The 22,755-nt window shown below is 38.1% G+C and overlaps 1 pseudogene; it reads left to right on the plus strand.

Moving 5' to 3' along the window:
• The first annotated feature begins 605 nt into the window (after window positions 1-605).
• Window positions 606-22,755, plus strand: part of LOC122127789 — an 80,689-nt pseudogene continuing 58,539 nt past the window's right edge.

Here is a 22,755-nt window from a genome sequence, read left to right on the forward strand (position 1 = left end):
CCAGTGCTCTAGAATAGTTAGGATGGGGTTTCTGGTGTAGCCAGTCACAACTCGAAAAGAGAAGTTTGGGTGGGGATCTCAGTGTTGCAAGTCAGGACATGGACTTTGGACAGGGTTTCCAGTAGGGCAAAGCAACCTTCAAAAGGGACTATGGAGGGAGTGTTTTACAGTTGAGCCTGGTGAGACTTCCAGAGGGAGGGCAACTGGTGCAAGTGTTTTCCAGTGGAGCAATGTGGGTGTTGAGAGATGGAGTAGTGTGGGTTTTCTGGTGGAGTTTTTCTGGACCAGGGCAGGGCTTGGAGCCATGGGGCTAGTTGAAGGAGGAGCTTTGAGAAGGAGTGGAAAGGCTACAATGGTGTAGGATAATTATGGGCAGGGTATCAGGTGGAGTATCGTGTAGATCTTAGGGAAGAGCCAATAGGGGTTGGGTTTATCTGGGGAGCAAGGCAGGGCATTGAGAAGGTAGATGTGGGAGGTGAAGAGTCTTGTGGAGGAACAGGGCTGGCTCTCCAGGCAGGAGATGGGCTGTGTGAGAAGCTTCTGGCCAAGCAAGGTGGGGCTTCAAGGGAAGTTATAGGGAGGTGAAGGTTTTTTGATATAGCACGATGGGCTTTGTGGGAAGAGGTAGGTTCAGGGCTGTGTTTTAGAATTTAGGCCACTTAGAAGTAGGCTAGTTATGGGCAGAGATTCTGATAAAATCAGGAGGAGCTCCAGGCAGAAGGCTGGTTGGGGGTGGGGAAGAAAGGGAAGGGAGGATCTTGGAGGTAATAGAATATGGGAGCAATGGGACTGAGAGGCACTAGAGTAGTTAGGAGCAGGGTATCTGGTGGATGAGATGGGGCTTCGAGCGAGGAGCCCCATGTAGGCTGGGTTCTTGGTGTAGTATGTTGGGACATGAAAGGAGATATAGATGTGGCCTGGTATCTGGTGGTGCAGAACAGGGATTCCAGGAAGGGGTGGAGTGGAAGAGGGATTTTACTATAGCAGAGAAGGCGTTTCAGTAAAGCGTCTTGTTGCAGTTAAGCCTTTGAAAGTTTATAGCAGGTCTACCAGGGGTAGGTTAGTTTAGATTAGGCTATTTAAGGAGGAAGCTGCCTGGAAGTGGGTTTCCAGTGGATCCAGTCAAGTTTTATGGGATGGGGGGGATAGGAAAGGGGCAAGACAGTGCAGAGTGAGGCTACAAAAAATGAACAGTTACCACGAATAAATACCATATAAGAACACCATTTTCTGTCAGTGTAGACTTATATTACTTTTATGTATGCAAGAGATGCTGGAGAAAGTAAACAAGTAATAATCCTTCCTAGTGAAATTTTTCTTTATTCTAGTTGATTGAAAATAAAACTACAGGACGCATCAGGCTCAGAGGCACACAGGAGACTAAGACACATGAAGGACTAGAATTCATTCCCCAGCACCAACATTAAGGACCACAAATAAAAGTTTAAAATGTCTCACTTGGTCATAATGGACAATATTGTCTTAAAATTGTGAATGAACAGAACTTTTACTCTGACCATTTTAGAAATCCTAAAACTAAGTAAATAGTAATGTTTTTAACTTTATACAATATTGGAACATGTACTAAAAATAATTAGGAAAATATAAAACTGTACGCAGAATTTCGTTTTCCAGTATCAATTCAAATCTAAAAGAATTTAAAACCAGAAAATTGCCATATAGTGAGGTTGCAGCATGGTTTCTTTTCCATCATCAAAATGGTGACTTAAGCAATGTGTCTTTATCATTGGATGCATCGATGTTAAAACATATATCTAAGAATATGAAGCACTACTGAAGAAACTCAGAAGGATCTATGAAATGATGTTGGAATAAAATTAATGACTAATTACAGCAGGAATTGATCTTCACTAGGGCCATAAATACTTTCCAGAAGAAAAGGCTACATTGAAAAATAAACAGTGAAAAGGAAGCAGGTAGGCAGACCTTGAAGTAAACATTATCCAATGAACAACATCTAATGAGGCATGATTGCAATCTTCTTTTACATAAGTTAGAGTTACTGACCTATGTTCTTCCCTAATGCCAAATAACAAAGTCATGAAAATGCAGTAATCATTTTCAGGACATTGGAATTCAATGAATGTATTGCTAGAATGTAAAGATAGATGTCTGATCTAAGGCGTGAAGAAAATATCCCCAATCTCTGGCCCTCCGCTGTGAGAAGTGTACAAGACAAAGCACAAGGAGAATGGACAGAAGTACAGTAGTGCGTACCAGTAGTTCTCAAGATGCATTGATAGATGTAACATGGGAGAATATCAACAAGATCACCATAGGACTTAGCATGGAGAGTAGAAAGAAGAACAGTGAAAATGCAAGGAGAATTGCAAAAGATTCCCTTGCATATTTGGCAGAAGAGTGCATGGCATTGAGGTCTAAACTACGTGGAGGTATTATAGAAAACTACCTGTGCTCATATGGTGCCACGAGAAGTGAAGAACTTATGATTTACAAGACATTGAATAATCATAAATGTCTTGCTTCAGTAGTGCAGAGTTAAACCTTGATAAATTCTGTTTTGAAACACCTAACAAAGTATAAAACCAAGACAAGAAGATTCAAATTATATATACGTGATTTGACTGTTTGCAACAATAGAGTTCAAAAAAATCAAATCACATAATGTGGATGTAAAAGGATAACATTAGTAAGGTAATCTTTATACAATACACATTTTATGTGAATAGTCCTGATTATAAATGATTTGTTTTCCTTACAGATTTTGGATGCACAATACCAACAAAAAACAAAAACAAAACAAAATAAAAAACACTTGGCAGCTAGATGCTTGTGCCTCATCCCTATTCCTATATAGTCACGAGACTGAGATTGGAAGATCATGGTTCACAGATGACTGGGGTAGCAATCCATGAGACATTTATGTTCAATTATTCATAGACAGAGTAAAACCTTGGTTCAAATAGTACAGACTGAGTCATTCATGAGTGAAAAAACCAAGCAAGAGTTTGAGGCTCTGAGTCAAGTTTCATTACTGTGTGTGTGTGCACGCATGTGCGTGTGCGTGCGGGTGCGCGCGCACACACACACACACAGAAATGGAATGAGAGAAGAAGAGGGAGAGATAAAAGGGAATATTAAGAGTTTAAGGACTATAATAAGTATATATTAATAAAAATGAGGGAAACCATGGAACCTATGTTTCTTTGAGTCTGGCTTCCTTCACGTAATATGATTGTTTTCCAAGTCTTTCCATTTTCTTATGAAAGGGGCTTTGTGATTCGTTCTGATAGAAGCATAAAATTCCATTGTGTATATATACCACATTGTCTTGATCCATTCATCTATTGAGGGGCATCTTGATTGGTTCCAATAATGCTGCCAGAAACAAAGTTGTAGATTTAGTGTGTTTAACTTGAGATCATTTTGACAAATGCCCAAGAGTGGGATTGCTGGTTCCAGAGCTATGTACATTTGACCTTACAAAATAATGTTAATTGAAATGAACTCCAAGACATGGAAAAAAGGTTTTTGTTTTTTTTTTCAGATGTCAACCTTGATGTCGGTAGAGTGTCTAGATCGTATTTTATTTGATTTGTCTTTTGTCATTGTTTATCGCTTGCAATATCTGTCTTGATTCTGGTACCTTCCACCTTGTATATAGATTTATCTGATTTGTATAAGTAAAGGGAAAAATATAGTGATGAAAGAAGTACAAAGAGTGACGCATTGCAACAATGATATTCACAAGACACTATATCAGAAATGAAATTTACAACTTTGGGGTGGGGAGGAGGTGTACGGGGTGGGAAGGGATAGAAGAACAACACGGTGTGGGTAACAATATTCAATAAGGAATGTACCTTACTCATGTAAGTGTAACCCCTCTGTATAGTATTTTTGAAATAAATTTAAAAATTGAACCTATCCTAGAAAATATATAGTTTTCAAAATAATACATCTGTCACAGTACTTGTGAGGGGTTCTAGAGTCAAGCTGTTAGACTTGGAAAAGGATAGATTGGGAAGCCATCTCAAACAGCAATCAAAAGTCTGAGAGCTGTGCTCTGGAAAGGTCGGTCAAGGGAAGACAGGGATATGAGTCATTACCTCAAGAGTATTTAAGTTAGAGCTGTTGGACACTAAAAGATTGAGACTTTGGAGACAAGATGGATGTCTGTGCTATGGTTGTAATGACTATTGCTCCTTTGCTCCCCAAAAATAAAGGCATTCAATTATCACCATGTATCCAAACAATACCTCATGTTAATAGTTGTAACCACAAGCTAGATTGATGTCTCAGTTTGGCAACATACCTGTAGCTACTAAACCCCCCCCCCCACACACTGTAGTAGAATGAATATAAAACATGTTTAGGAGGATATGGGGATCCAGAAGCTGGCAATGAGAATTTGGATCCTCTGATGTCATCTTTCCTATCACTTCCTGTGAATTCTCAGTTCTTTGGCCAGGTATCCTATCATCTTTGCTGTCCCATGGTTGTGGTAAGTGACAGTACTGATATTCTGAACACTTCAAAACAAACCATGAGAAAACACTTCCTCAAAGAACATTGACATATGTATAAGAGCACCTGGAAAGATACCAAACATCAGCAGTCACCCAGTCATGCTCTAGCAAGAATGTACAATTCAGGAGTATCTTTACTTCTGATAATATGAGATGGATAATTGTCCCTTTTGTATATATGGTATTTGATATTGCATACATTTTTAGAAACACATATACATTGTGAAATAATGTGATTTATTTCACAGGTCACAGACCATGTCACTGGATTGATAACCCTAATGCCTTATCTCAGTTGCCTGATTCAGATTTAGATGAGTGTGAATTGCCTAATTATGAATATTTCTCCATGAAACTCAACAACACAGAATGAAGTGTCAGTGTCAGGCCATTCTATACTTGCAAGGATTTTTTCATATATTAGAATAATATACACTAACACTGCTCAGCACTCGTGGCACATTGATGTGTTATATGTTCTTCAGATCAGAAATAGGCTATAGCTTAATGTAGAATGATGGGCTATACATTTTCAACGAAAAAGTGATGATTACCTCCTGCAATTTTTATCAGTGAAGAATCCTTCCTATACATTTTAATGACTTAGATTCTGCTCTGTGCCTTACCATTATCAGGCAGGGTCACACTATATCGAGCTACAATACTGCAGCAACCTTAGCTGCCTTTGAATTTTAAATCCAATATTGATACCAAGGTCAACTCTGCAACTCTAATCACATAGACAGTGGACAACTGAACTTTTCAAGCCTGGTTAAAAATTCAGCTATTACTGCTCATTGTCAGTGTTAAAGATCTCACTCCTTTAGATTTATTGTCTATCTTCTAGTATTTCCAACACTGCCTTAGATGTTGGTTTTTGAAGTAGATCTTTTAGTTTGCATTTGATTTATGGAGTGCTAGTGATGTCAGTTGAATTGAATATATAATAATGTAAGTTATTTGATGTTTTGACATATGAATTTAATTTTGGCAATTGAGGAAGTGAATACACATCACTCACAAAAGTTGCTTTATGCGTATTGGTATTGCTATATTGTGAACTTCCTAAAAGCCAGCAATGGGATCACATGTCCCAAATCCCATCACTTCTGTCACTGAGACAAGTCTAGAAAGGTCCCGACCAATTGTCTCTTCACAGAGAGAAGCTATCTACAAAGAAGCAGGAGAGAATAGCAAATAAAGCAAATGAGTCTCCCAACAGTTTATTTTATTTTATTTTATTTTATTTGAGAACATACTGTACAGAGGGGTTACAATTACATGGGCAGGATAATGCATACGTTTCTTACCAAGCATTGCAGCCTCCTCCTTTGTTTACCCTTCACCTCCCTTCCCAGCCACCCCCGCCCCCCCCCACCCAATCCTTCCCCCCCCCACACCGACATTGTAAAGCTCGTTTTTGACATGACATTTTGTACTTCTCATTGTTGCAACAGGTCCAACTGAATCCTTAAACGACTTGTTTGTCCCCATCTCCTCCACAAGTTATACATACATCAAATATAGTGAAAGCGGGGGTTACACTGTGGGGCAGGGACATACAAATCAACAAAGAAATAATCTTATAAATGCGTTAGAAACACATGCATAAAAGAAAAACAACATTAAAATACGTATTCAAGGGTTCGTTTTCCTAACATCACATTATCTGAACTTTTCCGCTTGACTCATACATATACTAGATATTGCAAATAAGGGAAACCATGGGACCTATGTTTCTTGGGCCTGGCTTACTTCACTTAACATAATTTTTTCCAAGCCTTTCCATTTCCTAACAAATGGGGAAATGTCATTCTTTCTGATGGAGGCATAGAATTCCATTGTGTATATATACCACATTTTCTTGATCCATTTATCTACTGAGGGGCATCTGGGTTGGTTCCATATCTTAGCTATGGTAAATAATGCTGCAATAAACATAGTTGTGCTGGTAGCTTTAGTGTGGTCTTGTTTGCAAACATTTGGGTAAATGCCCAAAAGTGGGATTGCTGGGTCATAGGGGAGTTCTATGTGAAGTCTTTTGAGGAACCTCCATACTGCTTTCCAAAGTCTTTGAACAAGTTTAATTCCCACCAACAATGAAGTAAGGTTCCTTTCTGTCCACATCCCCTCCAGCATCTGTTGTTATTAGAGTTCTTGATTTTTGTCGTTCTAACTGGAGTGAGGTGGTATCTCAATGTTGTTTTGATTTGCATTTCTTTTATGGTTAGGGAGGTTGAACATTTCTTCATGTGTCTATTGGCCATCCTTCTTTCTTCTTCAGAGAAGTTTCTCTTTAAGTCTTTCGCCCACTTATTTATTGGGCAGTTGTTTCTTTGAGGATTTGTTGTTGGGGGGTTTAATTTTTTGAGTTCCACGTATATTTTTGATATGAGACCGTTTTCCGTTGTATGGCTAGTAAAGATCTTCTCCCAATCCGTGGGCTTTCTATTGATCTTGCTAGCTATGTCATTTGCCCTGCAGAAGCTCTGCATCTTCATGCAATCCCATTTGTCCAACCTTTCTTTGATTTGTTTGTTTCTGGGTCTCTATTCAGAAAATTTTGTCCTGAGCCAAAGAGACCTAGGGTTTCTCCTATTCCATCCTGTAATGTTTTCAGAGTGTCTGCTTTGAGTTCAAGGTTTTTGATCAGTTTGGAGTTGATTCTGGTGCAGCGTGATATATAATGACCTGGCTTTAGTTTTCTACATGTAGTTAACCAATTTTGCCAGCACCATTTACTGAAGAGGCTGTCTTTTTTCCATTCTATTTTTTTAGCTCCCTTATCGAAGATTAGATGGCTATAGGTCTGTAGGTTCTTTTCTGGGTTTTCAATTCTATTCCATTGGTCCTGGGGTCTGTTCTTATGCCAATACCAAGCTGTTTTGATTACTATGGCTTTATAGTAGAGTTTGAAATTTGGTATTGATATTCCTCCAGCAGTGTTCTTTCCGTTGAGGAGTGTTTTTGCTATTCGGGGTCTTTTATTGTTCCATATGAATTTTTGGATTGCCTCTTCTATTTCCTTGAAGAATGAGGGTGGAATTTTGATAGGTATTGCGTTGAATTTGTAGATAGCCTTGGGAAGTATTGCCATTTTCACGATGTTAATCTTTCCAATCCAGGAGCAAGGAAGGTTTTGATATTTTTTAAGTTCTGTGTTTATTTCCTTTTTCAAGATTTTAAAGTTTTCATCATAGAGGTCCTTCACTTCTTTAGTTAACTTAATTCCTAGGTATTTTATTTTTTGTTTGGCTATTACAAATGGAGTTGCTTTACTAATTTCAACCACACTTTTCTCATTGTTGGCATACAGAAAAGCCATTGATTTTGGGGGGTTAATTTTATAACCTGCTACTTTGCCAAAGTTTTGAATCAGCTTGAGTAATTTGGGAGTGGAGTCTATGGGATTCTTTAAATACAAGATCATGTCATCTGCAAAGAGGGAGAGTTTTATTTCTTCTTTCCCTATTTGGATCCCCTTTATGTCTGCATCTTATCTAATTGCTGTATCTAGGCATTCTAATACTAGATTGAAGAGAAGTGGAGAGAGTAGGCATCCTTGAATTGTTCCTGAGTTAAGAGGAAATGGCTTTAGTTTTTCACCATTGAGTATAATGCTGGTTGTAGGTTTGTCATATACAGCCTTTATTGTATTGAGGAATGTTCCATGCGTTCCTAATTTTTCCAAAACCTTCATCATAAAGGGATGTTGGATCTTGTCGAATGCTTTTTCTGCATCTATTGAGAAAACCATGTGGTTCTTATCCTTGCTCCTGTTGTTGTGATGAATAATATTAATTGATTTGCGTATATGGAACCAGGTTTGCATCCCAGAAATGAATCCTGTCTGATCGTGGTGTGATTTTTTTGATGAATTGTTCATGTCGATTAGCCATAATTTTGTTGAGAAGTTTTGCATCAATGTTCATCAAAGAAATGGGTCTATAATTCTCTTTCTTTGATGAGTCCCTGCCTGGTTTTGGGATGAGGGTTATGATGGCTTCATAGAATGTGCTCGGTAGTGAGCTTTCTCTTTCACTTTCATTGAAGCGTTGGAGGAGAATTGGTGTGAACTCTGCTTTGAAGGCCTTGTAAAATTCCGCTGTAAAACCATCTGGTCCTGGACTTTTCTTAGCTGGGAGGTCTCTTATTGCTGTTTCTATTTCAATGCTTGATATGGGCCTGTTAAGATAGTTTAATTCATCTTGGTTTAGTTTTGGCCTGTCAATATTTGCTAGGAAGAGGTCCATTTCTGTCAAGTTCTCAAACTTATTAGCATAAAGTTTTGAGAAGTATTCCCTTATAATGTTCTGAATCTTGGTTGTTTCCCTGGTGATGTTTCCATTCTCATCTCTGAGTTTATTAATTTGGGTGTGTTCTCTTCTTTTTCTGATAAGATTTGCTAAGGGTCTGTCAATTTTGTTAATTTTTTCGAAGAACCAACTCTTTGTTTTGTTGATTCTTTCTATAGTTTTTTTGGATTCCAATTCATTTAATTCTGATTTAATTTTGATTATTTCTTTCCGTCTAATGGATTGGGGTTTATCTTGCTGCTCTTTTTCAAGGAGGTTTAGATGTGTCATTAAATTCTTAGTTTCAGATCTCTCCAATTTGTTGATTTAGGAGTTCAGAGCTATAAACTTGCCTGTGAGTACTGCCTTTGCTCTGTCCCAGAGGAGCTGGTAATTTGTGTGCTCATTTTTGTTGAATAGCATGAACATTTGAATTTCCTTTCTAATCTCTTCCATGACCCACTCATGATTCAGCAGTGTGTTGTTCAGCCGCCATGTGATACTGGACTTTCTTTGGTAGCTTTTGGTGTTGAGTTCTAATTTTATTCCCTTGTCGTCAGAGAGAATGCAAGGTATAACTTCAATGTTTCTGAATTTAGACAAGTTTGCTTTGTGGCCTAAAATGTGGTCTATTTTAGAAAACGTTCCATGTGCTGCTGAGAAAAACATGTATTCTGATGATGCTGGGTGAAATGTTCGGTAGATGTCTGTTAAGTCTACTTGATCTATGCAGCTGTTTAGACCTGCGGTTTCTCTGTTGAGTTTTTGCCGAGTTGATCTATCGAGTGGGGAGAGTGGTGTGTTAAAATCCCCAACAATTAATGTCTTTGGATCTATATGGGATTTAAAGGAAAGTAGTGTTTCTTTGATAAATTTGGGTGCTCCATTGTTTGGTGAATAGATATGTAGAATTGTAAAATCCTCCTGAAGGAGAGATCCTTTAATTAGCATGTAGCGACCTTCTTTATCTCTTCTCACAAATTTTGATTTGAAGTCTATTTTATCTGATATTAGGATTGCAGCTCCCGCCTGTTTATGGGGGCCGTTTGCTTGGTAGATTTTGTTCCAGCCGTTAAAATTGAAAATGTGTTTGTTTTTACAGGCAAGATGTGACTCCTGCAGGCAGCAGATAGAAGGGTCTTATTTTTTAATCCAACTAGACAGTCTATGTCGCTTAATTGGAGTGTTCAGTCCGTTAACGTTAAGACATAGGACTGAGAGGTATTTGGGAGTTGTTGCCATGTTATCCATCTTCTTGGGGGCTGCTAAAACTGGGTTGTTCCTATGGTTCTTGGATTCTCAGTTTGGGTGCATTTTCTTGGCCTTTATTGTGGTCTTATTGGTTTTCTATGTGTAGAACATCTTTAAGAATCTTTTGTAGGGCTGGTTTGGTGGAGATGTATTGTTTCAATTTTTCTTTTCTATGGAAGGTTTTTATTTGGCCTTCAGTTATGAAGGAGAGTTTAGCTGGGTACAGTATTCTTGGTTGAGAGTTGTTTGTTTTTAGGGCATGGCATACATCATTCCAGGCTCTTCTTTCTTTGATTGTCTCTACTGAGAAACCTGAGGTGATTCTAATTGGTTTCCCTTTATAGGTGATTACCCTTTTCTCCTTGACAGCTTTAAGGATCTTTTCCTTGGTCTGAGTTGATCCTGTGTGGATTATAATGTGACTGTGGGATGTCCTATTCTGGTCTGGTCTATTTGCAGTTCTAAAGGCTTCTTGTGTCTGAATAGGCCTATCTTTTTGCATGTTTGGGAAGTTCTCTGCTAGGATCCTGTTAAACAAATTTCCTAGACCATTAACTTCTGTTTCTAGGTGCTCCTCTACACCCATTATCCTTAGATTAGGCCTTCTGATGGTGTCTTCCAAGTGTTGGATAGATCTATCATATTTCTTGGGCATGTCTTGGATGGTTGTATGTTCTTTCTCTATAATATCTAGGCTGTCTTCAATCCCTGAGATTCGATGTTCTGCATGGTCTAACCTGCTGTCAAGACTCTCTACTTTGTTTTTTATCTCTTTTCCTTCTAATTAGTCAGCTTTGATGGTTTCAAGTTCTTTGTTGAAGATCTGTTTTAGGTCTTGTATGAATTTCTTTACTTCCTTAATTTGGTGTTCAGTGTTTGTTCTCAAATCACTTAGTTGATTTGTTATGGTTTCTTTGGACTCCCATTCCTTCTGTTGGGTCCCATTCAGTATTCCCTTTGTGGTCTCCCTGACTTCCTTCAGCTCTTTGTCAATGGATTCCATGAATGCCTTTAGTGATCTTTGTGTGTTCTCTACCTGCTCTCTCAATTCCTGTATTACTCTTTTATTAGCTTCCTCCCTTTTGTGGGATTCCTGCAGTTCTCTTTCCTCCCGTTCGCGGAATTCCTACAGTTCTCTTTGAGTGTTCTCAGCCTGCTCACGCCATTCCTCGCTTTCTCTTTGAGTATTCTCAAGTTGTTCACGCAAATCCTGTATCAGTGTTTGAGTAGCTTCCTCACGCTTATGATATTCCTCTATAAACTTCTGGGATGCCTCCTCTCTCTCCCTGTCATGCTCATACAGAGTCCTTTGTAAGTTGTCAAACTTCTCATTTATCATGTTTGCCAGCAGTGTTTGTAGAGCTATTTGGGAACTCTCCTCTGAATTATTCATTATCTGTTCTGACCCCTGATTATCAAGATTGGGAATTGAGATACCGAGTTTGCCATTTTTCTTGTGTTTTTCCGCCCATTTCAGATGAAGATAGCACCAGTTTTGTGCTAGAACACTATCTTACGGCAATCATCAACCAAAGTTTGCATTTGTACAGTCAATAGTCTACAGATACAATCTAGTTCAACAGATACATCTATTCAACATCAAACAACTATATGTTAATGAACTTCGAACCGCAGAGAAGAATTTGGAAAACCAGAAATTATTAGGGTTAGGGAAAGATATGGTAAAAAACAGGAATAGATTGGTGTGGGGAGGCACAGCGAGAGTTAACTATGTCCTAATCACAATGCAGGAAATAGGTTAGGTAAGATGCAAGTAGAGAGAGAGAGGAAAAGAAGAAAGGGAAAGGGGAATGAAAAGACACCTGAAAAAAAATAGAAACGTAAAAATTAATGTTATTATAGAGATTAAAAGGCCATCTATGTAGAGAGGAATGTGAATATATTGAGAGAAGGGGAGGGATATACAGGAGATGTGAAAAACTTAAAAAAATGCTTAAAATATTATATAGGTATAAAGAGGTAGTACTGCTATTAAGGAATTTAAGTCTCAGAGGTTTTGAATTCAGTAATAAATTTGTGGATTAAGTGTGTACACAATTGGGGATAGGGTCTACTAGTTAAGTACGGGTTTATCTGAGGATGTGCATTACAAGAGTTAAGTCACATAAAGAAGAACAAAAGAGAGGAAAAGGTGGAAAGGATAGGAAAGGGAGAAGAAAAGATCAGAAGTTCAGTAGAGCTAGACAAAAACCAAAAGATAGTTAAGAAAGAAAGAAAAAGAAAGAAGATAAGAAAAGAAAGGAAAACCCACATTAATGTATTTCTAAAATAAAAATTATAAGAGGACAAAAAAAAGTTACTGGAAAACAATTATTTTTTCAAAAGAATCAAAAATGAAAGATTAATAAAAGTTTTAGAAAAGGAAAAAAATTTTTTTTATATATATAAGGTACCAAAAAAAAAAAAAAGAAGAAGAAAAAAAAGAAAAGATGAAGAAAAAAAAAAAGTACTTTGATTTTTTTTTGGGGGGAGGGGTTGGAAGAATCCTGTACCTCCGTTTTGTCTGTAACCAGCCTCTTGTTGGAGTCTCTGGTCAGCTTGAGGACCTGTGGCTTGATTGGTTTCTTACGTCAGTTTGTACGAACAGGCAGAAAAATGCTCTGCTTTACCCAAGATTTTGAGTTCCCCTCCCAGGTTAGTTTACTGAGAGGGTGATCTGCTTTGAGAATCACAAAAGAGGGGGATGCAGTGATGAGGCTAGGTCCTGGGTAGAGTTGAGGGCTTTCAACAAACAGTAGCTTTTCCCTGCGGCTATTTTGTGAAAAAACTCACAGAGCCCAGGGTGGAGCCATTCTCAGGGTTTCTGTTTTTCAATTGATTGTTGAGGCTGCTAGAGGGACGGGCAGCCTCTGGCTCTGGTTACCCAGTGAGGAGAACCACTGCAATGGCTGGCGCCTGCGCTGGGTGACTTTTTCCTGGATGGAACTGAGTCTGTGAGGTCACTTCGCCATTAAGTTCTTGTGACCAGCTAAATGACTCATTTTATTCCAAGGCCTGAGCTGGAGCTAGCAGCTCCTCCGAGCTTTGTCGGTATCCAAGATGGAGATCACCGGTGCTGGGGGGAGAGGGGTGGCCTTCCCTCCTCTGCTCCCTGAGGAGTGAGGACGTCGGGCTTCTACTCACGCCGAGTCTTGGATCCTGGGTCGTCTCTGGTCTGCAAACTGCAGGATGAAGATGTCTGCTCCTTGTCGGTTCTTGCTGGTGTTGAGTAGAATTCGCTCGTCCGCTGCTTCTGGCTCCTTCATCCCGGACTCTCTGTGTCTCAAGTATGACCGCGGCGGTGGTCACCGCCACGACCCTGCCGCTGCCGCGGTGGCTGCTGGCAAGTGCTCAGATGTGTCTCCTTGCCTTGGCTTCCCCACTCTTGACTAACTCTCTGTCCTGTGATGGCACACTTGGTGTGATTCTTTGGCTTAGGACTGTTCACTGGAACTCTAAAACTGCTTTCTATGCGAGAACTTGTTCAGATTCCAGCTTCTGCTCCGCCATCTTCCCGGACGTCTCCCAACAGTTTTGTTACATATTCTTTACACTTTGCCATTAAGACCAATATAATAGTATTCTTTATAACCTCTTTCCTAATCTTTTCCTGTTCTGAATAGTTTTATTTATGGATCTCCAAGAAGTCCTATAAGAATAACATAAGAGGAGTTCCGGGAAGATGGCAGAGGAGAAGATGGAGGCTAAATAAGCTCTCGCATAGAAAGCAGTTTTAGAGTTCCAGTGAACAGTCCTAAGCCAGAGAATCACACCAAGTGTGCCATCACAGGACAGAGAGTTAAGCCAGAGAGGGAAAATCCAGGCAAGGAGACAGCTCTGAGATGTTTCCAGCCGCCACTGCTGCAGCGGCGTCGGCCAAAGTCACCATACCTGCAAAACAGAGTCCAGGACGAAGGAGCCAGACACGGTGGGGGAGCAGATTCTACTCAACACCAGCAAGAACCCACAAGGAAAGGACTTCTTCATCATGCATTTCACAGACCAGAGACAAACCAGGAACCAAGACTCAACGAGAGTAGAAGCCTGCGGTCTTCACTCCTTCTCAGGGAACAGAGGAGGGAAAGCCATCCCGCCCCCCACCCTCCAGTTCCAGAGATCTCCACCTTGGATACCTACAAAGCTCGGCGGAACTGCTAGCTCCAACTCAAGCCTTGGAAGAAATTTAGAGTCATTTAGCAGCTCACAAGAACCTAAAGAGACCTACCAGACTCAGCTCCACCCAGGGTAAAGTCACCCAGCTCAGTCATCAGCCTCAGGAGTAGCTTTCTTCACTGGGTAATCAGAGCCAGAGGCTGCCCCTCCCTTTTGCAGCCCTGACAATCAATTGAAATTCAGTAAACATAAACCCTGAGAATGGCTCCAGGCTGGGTTCTGTGAGTTTCTTACAAAGTAGCCCCCGGGAAAAGCTACTGTTTGCTGAAAGGCTTCAACTCTACCCAGAACCTAGCCTCATCACAGCATCTCCAGACATGAGAACAAAGCCATCTCCCTCTTTTGTGATACTCACAGCAGATCTCCCTCACATTGAACTAACCTGGGAGGAGGATCTCAAAATCCTGGGTAAAGCAGACCATTTTTCTGCCTGTTCAAACTGACAAGAAACCAACCAAGCCACCGGAAAACCAAACACCACCAGGAGACAAGAGGGTCCAACAAGAGGCTGGTTAGTGACACAAGGGCCAAACAGGATTTTTCCCACCCCTCCCAAAAAAATCAAAGAAAATTTTTATTTTTTTTGTACTATTTATAAAAAAAATTTTTTTCTTTTCTAAAGCTTTTTTTAATTTTTAATTTTTACATTTTTTGAAATGTTGTCTACTTACATTTTTTTCCTCTTATAATTTGTATTTTATGGGTATTTGTGTGTGCGTTTTTCTTTTTTTCTTTCTTTTTAAAAAATTATTTTTGTTTTTTGTTTAGCTCCACTGAACTTCTTATCTTTTTTCTTTCTTATCCTTTTCACCTTTTCTTCTCTTTCATTCTTCTTTATGCGACTTAATTGTTGTTCTACACATCCTTAGATAAACCTGTAGTTGATTATAAGACCATATCCCCCATTGTGTATACACAATCCAGAAATTTATTACTAAATTCAAAACATCTGAGACTTAAATTCCTTAATAGCAGTACTACCTCTTTATACCTATATAATATTTTAAGTATTTTTATTTTTAAGTTTTACATCTCCTTTATATCCCTCTCCTTCTCTCAATATATTCACGTTCTTGTATGAATACTTTGTATTCGTATCTGCATAATATATTTATTTTTTACTTTTCTATTTTTTCTGGTCTCTTTTTTTCCCTTTACTCTTTCTTTTTTTCTTTCTCTCTACTTTAATCCTATCCAACCTATTTCCTGCTTTGAGATTAGGACTTAAGTTAACTCTCCATGTGCCTTCCAACATCACTCTATTCCTATTTTTTACACACATTTCTCCCTAAACCTAATAACTTCTGGTTTACCAAATTCTTCTTTGCGGTTTGTAGCCCATTAATATATAGTTGTTTGATGTTGAATAGAGGTATCTGTTGAACTAGATTGTATCTGCAGACTATTGACTGTGCAAATTCAAACTTTTGTTGATGCTTGCCTTAAGAAAGTGTTCTAGCACAAAACTGGAATTATTTTCATCCCAAATGTTTAGAGTAAGCCGGAAAAACACAACAAAAATGTCAAGTCCGGGTATTTCAACTTCCACTTATGATAATCAGGGGATAAAACAGATAATGAATAATCCAGAGGAGAGTTCTCAAATAGCTCTACAAACACTGCTAGCAACATGATAAATGAAAATATTGAAAACATACAAAGGACTCTGTATGAGCATGATAAGAAGAGAGACGAGGCAAATAAAAGGTCAATACAGGAAAAGATTGAAAACCTACAAAGGACTCTGTATGAGCATGAGGGGGAGAGAGAGGAGGCAATCCAAAGGTTTATAAAGGAATATCATGAGCGTGAGGAAGCTACTCAAAAAATGATACAAGATTTGCGTGAGCAGCTTGAGAATACTCAAAGAGAAAGGCAGGAATGGCGTGAACAGGATGAGAACACTCAAAGAAAACTTCAGGAATAGCATGAACATCAGGAAGCTAAGCAAAGAGTAATGCAGGAATTGAGAGAGCAGGATGAGAATACACAAAAATCACTAAAGGCATTCATAGGAGCCATTATAACAAAGAGCTGAAGGAAGTCATGGTGACCACAAAGGGAATGCTGAATGGAATCCAACAGAAGGAATGGGAGTCCAAGGAAACCATAACCAATCTACTAAGTGATTTGAGAATAAACACTGAACACAAAATTAAGGAAGTAAAGAAGGTCATACAAGATCTAAAACAAAGCTTCAACAAAGAATTTGAAGCCACCAAGGCTGACCAATTAGAAGGGAAAAAAAACCCAAAGTAGAAAGCCTTGACAGCCGGTTAGACCATGTAGAAGATCGAAACTCGGGGATTGAAGACAGCCTAGATATTATAAAGAATATACGACAATCCAAGACAAGTCCAAGAAATATGATAGATCTATCCAACACTTGGAAGACACCATCAGAAGGCCTAATCTAAGGAAAATAGGTGAAGAGGAGCACCAAGATAGAAGTTAATGGTCTAGGAAATTTGTTTAACAGGATCCTAGCAGAGAACTTCCCAAACATGCAAAAAGATAGGCCTATTTAGATACAAGAAACTTTTAGAACTCCAAATAGACCAGACCAGAATAGGACATCCCACCGTCACATTATAATACACACAGGATCAACTCAGACCAAGGAAAAGATTATTAAAGCTGTCAAGGAGAAAAGATTAATCACTTATAAAGGGAAACCAATTAGAATCACCTGAGATATATCACCAGAGAAAATCAAAGCAAGAAGAGCCTGGGATGATGTATGCCATGCTCTAAAAACAAACAACTATCACCCAAGAATACTGTACCCAGCTAAACTCTCCTTCATAACTGAAGGCCAAATAAAAATCTTCCATAGCAAAGAAAAATTGAAACAGTACATCTCCAACAAACCAGCCTTACAAAAGATTCTTAAAGATGTCCTACACATAGAAAACCAACAAGACCACAATAGAGGCCAAGAAACTGCATCCAAATTGAGAATCCAAGAACCATAGGAAGAACCCAGTTTTAGCAGCACTGAAGAAGGTGGATAACATGGCAGCAACTCCCAAATACCTCTCAGTCCTATCTCTCAATATTACCGTACTTAACTCTCCAATTAAGTGACATAGACTGTCTAGTTGGATTAAAAACAAGATCCCTCTCTCTGGTGCCTTCAGGAGTCACATCTTGCCCGTAAAAACAAGCATATTTTCAATATTAAAGGCTGGAATAAAATCTACCAATCAAACGGCCCCAATAAACAGGCAGGAGTTGCAATCCTAATAACAGATAAAATAGACTTCAAATTAAAATTTGTGAGAAGAGATAAAGAAGGTCGCTACATTCTAATTTAGGGATCTCTTCTTCAGGTGGATATTACAATTCTAAATATCTATTCACCAAACAACAGAGCACTCAAATTTATCCAAGAAACACTACTTTCCCTCAAATCCCACATACATCCAAAGACAATAATTGTAGGGGATTTTATCACACCACTCTCTCCACTAGATAGATCAACTCGGCAAAAACTCATAAGAGAAAGAGCAGATTTAAACATCTACCTAGATCAACAAGTTTTAATAGACATCAACCGAATATTTAACCCAGCAGCTTCAGAATACACGTTTTTCTGAGCAGCACATGGAACATTTTCTAAAATAGAGCACCTTTTGGTCACAAAGCAAACTTGTCCAAATTCAGAAACGTTGAAGTTATACCTTGCATTCTCTCTGACCACAAGGGAAAAAAATTAGAACTCAGCACCAAAAGCCACCAAAGAAAGTCCGGTATCACATGGAGGCTGAACAACACACTGCTGAATCACGACTGGTTCATGGAAGAGATAAGAAAGGAAATTCAAATGTTCATGCTATTAAACAAAAATGAGCACACAAATTACCAGATCCTCTGGGGCACAGCAAAGTCAGTACTCAGAGGCAATTTTGTAGCTCTGTGTTCCTACATCAACAAATTGGAGAGATCTGAAACCAACAATTTAATGAGACATCTGAACCTCCTTGAAAAGGAGCAGCAAGAAAACCCCCAATCCAGTAGACGGAAAGAAATAATTAAAATTAAATCAGAATTAAATGAATTAGAATCCAAAAAGTCGATAGAAAAAATCAACAAAAAAAAGAGTTGATTCTTTCAAAAAATTAACAAAATTGACAGACCCTTAGCAAATCTTATCAGAAAAAGAAGAGAACACATGCAAATAAACAAACTCAGACATGAGAATGGAAACATCACCACAGAAACAACCAAGAATCAGAGCATTATAAAGGAGTACTTCTCAAAACTTTATGCTTATAAATTTGAGTCGTTGGCAGAAATGGACCTTTTCCTAAGAAATATTGACATGGCAAAACTAAACCAAGATGAGTTAAACCATCTTAACAGGTCCATATAAAGCATTGAAATAGAAACAGCAATAAGAGACCTCACAGCTAAGAAAAATCCAGGACCAGATGGTTTTACAGCGGAATTCTACACAGCCTTCAAAGCAGAGCTCACACCAATACTCTTCCAAATCTTCAATGAAATTGAAAGAGAAAGCTCACTATCTAACACATTCTATGAAGCAATCATAACACTCATCCCAAAACCAGGCAGGGACTCATTAAAGAAAGAGAACTATGCACCCATTTGTTTGATGAACATTATGCAAATCTTCTCAACAAAATTTTGGCCAATCAGCTTCAACAACTCATCCAAAAAAATCATACACCACTATCAGACAGGATTCATTTCTCGGATGCAAAGCTGGTTCCATATACGCAAATCAATTAATATTATTCATTTCATCAACAGGAGCAAGGATAAAAACCACATCGTTATCTCAATAGAAGCAGAAAAAGCATTCGACAAGATCCAGCACCCCTTTATGATGAAGGTTTTGGAAAAATTAGGAATCCATGGATCATTCCTCAGTACAATAAATGCTCTATTTAACAAACCTACAGCCACCATTATTCTTAATGGTGAAAAAGTAAAGCCATTTCCTCTTAACTCAGGAACAAGACAAGGATGTCCTCTCTCTCCACTTCTCTTAACTCTTGTATTAGAATACCTAGCTATAGCAATAAGAAAAGATGCAAACATAAAGGGGATCCAAATATGGAAAGAAGAAATGAAACTCTCCCTCTTTGCAGATGACTTGATCTTGTATTTAAAGAATTCCATAGACTCCACTCCCAAATTACTCAAGCTGATTCAAAACTTTGGCAAAGTAGCAGGGTTTAAAAATTAACCCCCCAAAATCAATGTATGCCAACAATGAGAAAAGTGTGTTTGAAATTTGTAAAGAAACTCCATTTGTAATAGCCCCACAAAAAATAAAATACCTAGGAATTAACTTAGCCAAAGAAGTGCAGCACTTCTATGATGAAAACTTTAAAAACTTCAAAAAGGAAATCAAAACAAAACTTAGAAAATGGCAAAAAACTCCCATGCTCCTGGATTTGAAAGATTAACATCATGAAAATTTCAACACTTCGCAAGGCTATCTTCAAATTCAATGAGATACCTATCAAAATTCCAACCTCATTCTTCAAGGAAATAGAAGAGGCAATCCAAAAATTCATATGGAACAATAAAAGACCCGGAATAGCAAAAATGCTCCTCAACGGAAAGAACACTGCTGGAGGAATATCAATACTAAATTTCAAACTCTACTATAAAGCCATAGTAATCAAAACAGCTTGCTACTGGCACAGGAACCGATATCAGGACCAGTGGAATAGAATTGAAAACAAAGAAATGAGCCTACAGACCTATAGCCTTCAAATCTTTGATAAGGGAGTTAAAATAATAGAATGGAAGAAAGACAGCCTCTTCAGTAAATGTTGCTCGCGAAATTGGTTAACTATTTGTAGAAAACTAAAACTAGATCCTTTTATATCACCCTGCACCAGAATCAACTCCAAATGCATCAAAGACCTCGGAGTCAAAGCAGACATTCTAAAAACTTTACAGGATGGAATAAGAGAAACCCTAGATCTCCTTGGCGCAAGCCGAAATTTTCTTAATAGAGACCCGGAAACACAACAAATCAAAGAAAGGTTGGACAAATGGGATTGCATGAAGTTGCAGAGCTTCTGCATGGCAAAGGACATAGCTAGCAAGATCAATAGAAAGCTCAGGGATTGGGAGAAGATCTTCTCTAGCCATACAACGGACAAGGGTCTCACATCTAAAATATACTTGGAACTCAAAAAATTAAATCCCCCAACAACAAATCCTCAAAGAATCAACTGCCCAATAAATAAGTGGGCTAAAGACTTAAAGAGAAACTTCTCTGATGAGAAAAGAACGATGGCCAATAGACACATGAAGAAATGCTCAACCTCCCTAGCCATAAATGAAATGCAAATCAAAAGAACATTAAGGTACCACCTCACCTCAGTTAGAATGGCAAAAATCAAGAACTCTAATAACAACAGATGCTGGAGGGAATGTGGAAAGAAGGGAACCTTAGTGCATTGTTACCACTTTGGAAAGTAGTATGGAGGTTCCTCAAAAGACTCCACATAGAGCTCCCCTATTACCCAGCAATCCCACTTTTGGGCATTTACCGAAGTGTTTACAAGCAAGACCACACTAAAGCTACCAGCACAACTATGTTTATTGCAGCATTAGTTACTATAGCTAAGATATGGCACCAACCCTCAGTAGATGAATGTATCAAGAAAATGTGGTATATATACACAATGGAATTCTATGCCTCCATCAGAAAGAATGACATTGCTCTATTTGTTAGGAAATCGAAAGATTGGAAAAAAATTATATTAAGTGAAGTAAGCCAAGCCCAAAGACACACCGGTCCCATGGTTTCCCTTATTTACAATAGTTATTATATGTATGAGTCAAGCAGAGAAGTTCAGATAAGCTGATGTTAGGAAAATGAACCCTAAGATATTTATTTAAATGTTTTTCTTTTCTTTCATGCTTTTGTTTCTAACACATTTATAAGATTATCTTTGTTGCTTTGTATGTCCCTCCCCCACAGTATAACCCCTGCTTTCACTGTATTTGATGTCGGTATAATTTTTGGAAGGAAAGGGGAAAAACAAATCTTTTAAATTAGGATTCAGGTGGACTGGTTGCAACAATGAGAAGTACAAGTTGTTATGTGGAAAACGAACTTTACATCTTTGGTTGGGGGGTGGGGGGAGGTTTGGGTGGAGGGGAAGGCTTGGAATGGATGGTAAGGGTAAACAAATGAGGAGGCTACAATGCTTGATAAGAAATGTACTCATTATCTTGCCCATGTAATTGTAACCCCTCTGTACAGTTTTTTCACAATAAAAAAATAAAAAAAAGAGTAAAAAAAGAATCAATGAAGAAATCTACATAAATCATATAAGAATTCATACAAATAGTTTGTTAGGGATATATAAGCCAAAAGGAATAATTTCAGGAAAGTATTAATCACATAAAATGTAATGCATTGACTATTTATTGAAAACTTCAGCAGTTGTAGATTATTTATTCTGATAACAAAGTTTATAACCTACGTTCTAACAGTATTCCAAATAGAACATAGAACTAGAAACATGAAGGGTACCACTAAAGACAGCTACTGCTACCACTAGTAGAATAAAAATGAAATTTAGGCAAAACTGCTTCAGAACAAATGCCACAGGACAGCCACAACATTACTTCCATTGTTCATATGAAGAAAAGACCTTTTTTTTGTAGTAAAGACCAATTTTCACAGATATTAACATCAGTTGGTTATATATTTCTTAAGGCCTTCAGGAGGGATGCTGTGACCCTGTTGATGGAAACTGACTTCTTTAGGACCAACTACACAATATGCAGACACCATTCCAAGCACTGCACCTGCATTAGTGTAATTTTAGTGCTCATGAGTCTTCTCTAAGTTAGGAAATGAATTAAGTATTTTATTAAAAACAGATGTAGGCAAGAAGGCCAAACAAATATCCTAAGTACCTAAGACTGATCAGTTGTAGACCAATAATTCAAATCCAGGTTTCCAACAGGCATATCTGAGGATATTCTGTGTCACATTCATTACATTTCAAGAGCTATGGAGCCTATGAACCCACATTATCTTCCTAATTATGATTATAAGGGCAATAACAATGCTACAGAATATAAATATTTTTAAATGAAAAGGGTGTGGATAAAGACAGTGTAAGTGATCTTTATACCAAATAAAATGGGATTAATTTCTAAAGAAATACCTGAATGAACATCATTCAGCTTCTACTGTTTATTATTCCTGGAGTAATTTCTTAAGGAGAACAAATCCAGGCCAAAGGCCAAAGACACTTTTTCTGATGAACACAGGCTTTTAACATTAAGTACCTTGAATACACAGGGAATAGTTTGTTATAGATATATAATCCAAAAGAAATAATTTTTGTGACTACTTACTTTCTTGTTGTACCGAAGGAAACTATTACCTATTCTAAAACATATATAAATTTAATGGATATTAGTGTTATCGGTCTAAATTAGGTGTGCATAATATATGTAATGTATTCTATTATGTAACACATAAATGATATATTTATAATATATGTATCATTATT

Source organism: Dipodomys spectabilis, unplaced genomic scaffold (assembly GCF_019054845.1).
Source record: "Dipodomys spectabilis isolate Male_0828 unplaced genomic scaffold, ASM1905484v1 ptg000312l, whole genome shotgun sequence".
NCBI lineage: Eukaryota > Metazoa > Chordata > Mammalia > Rodentia > Heteromyidae > Dipodomys > Dipodomys spectabilis.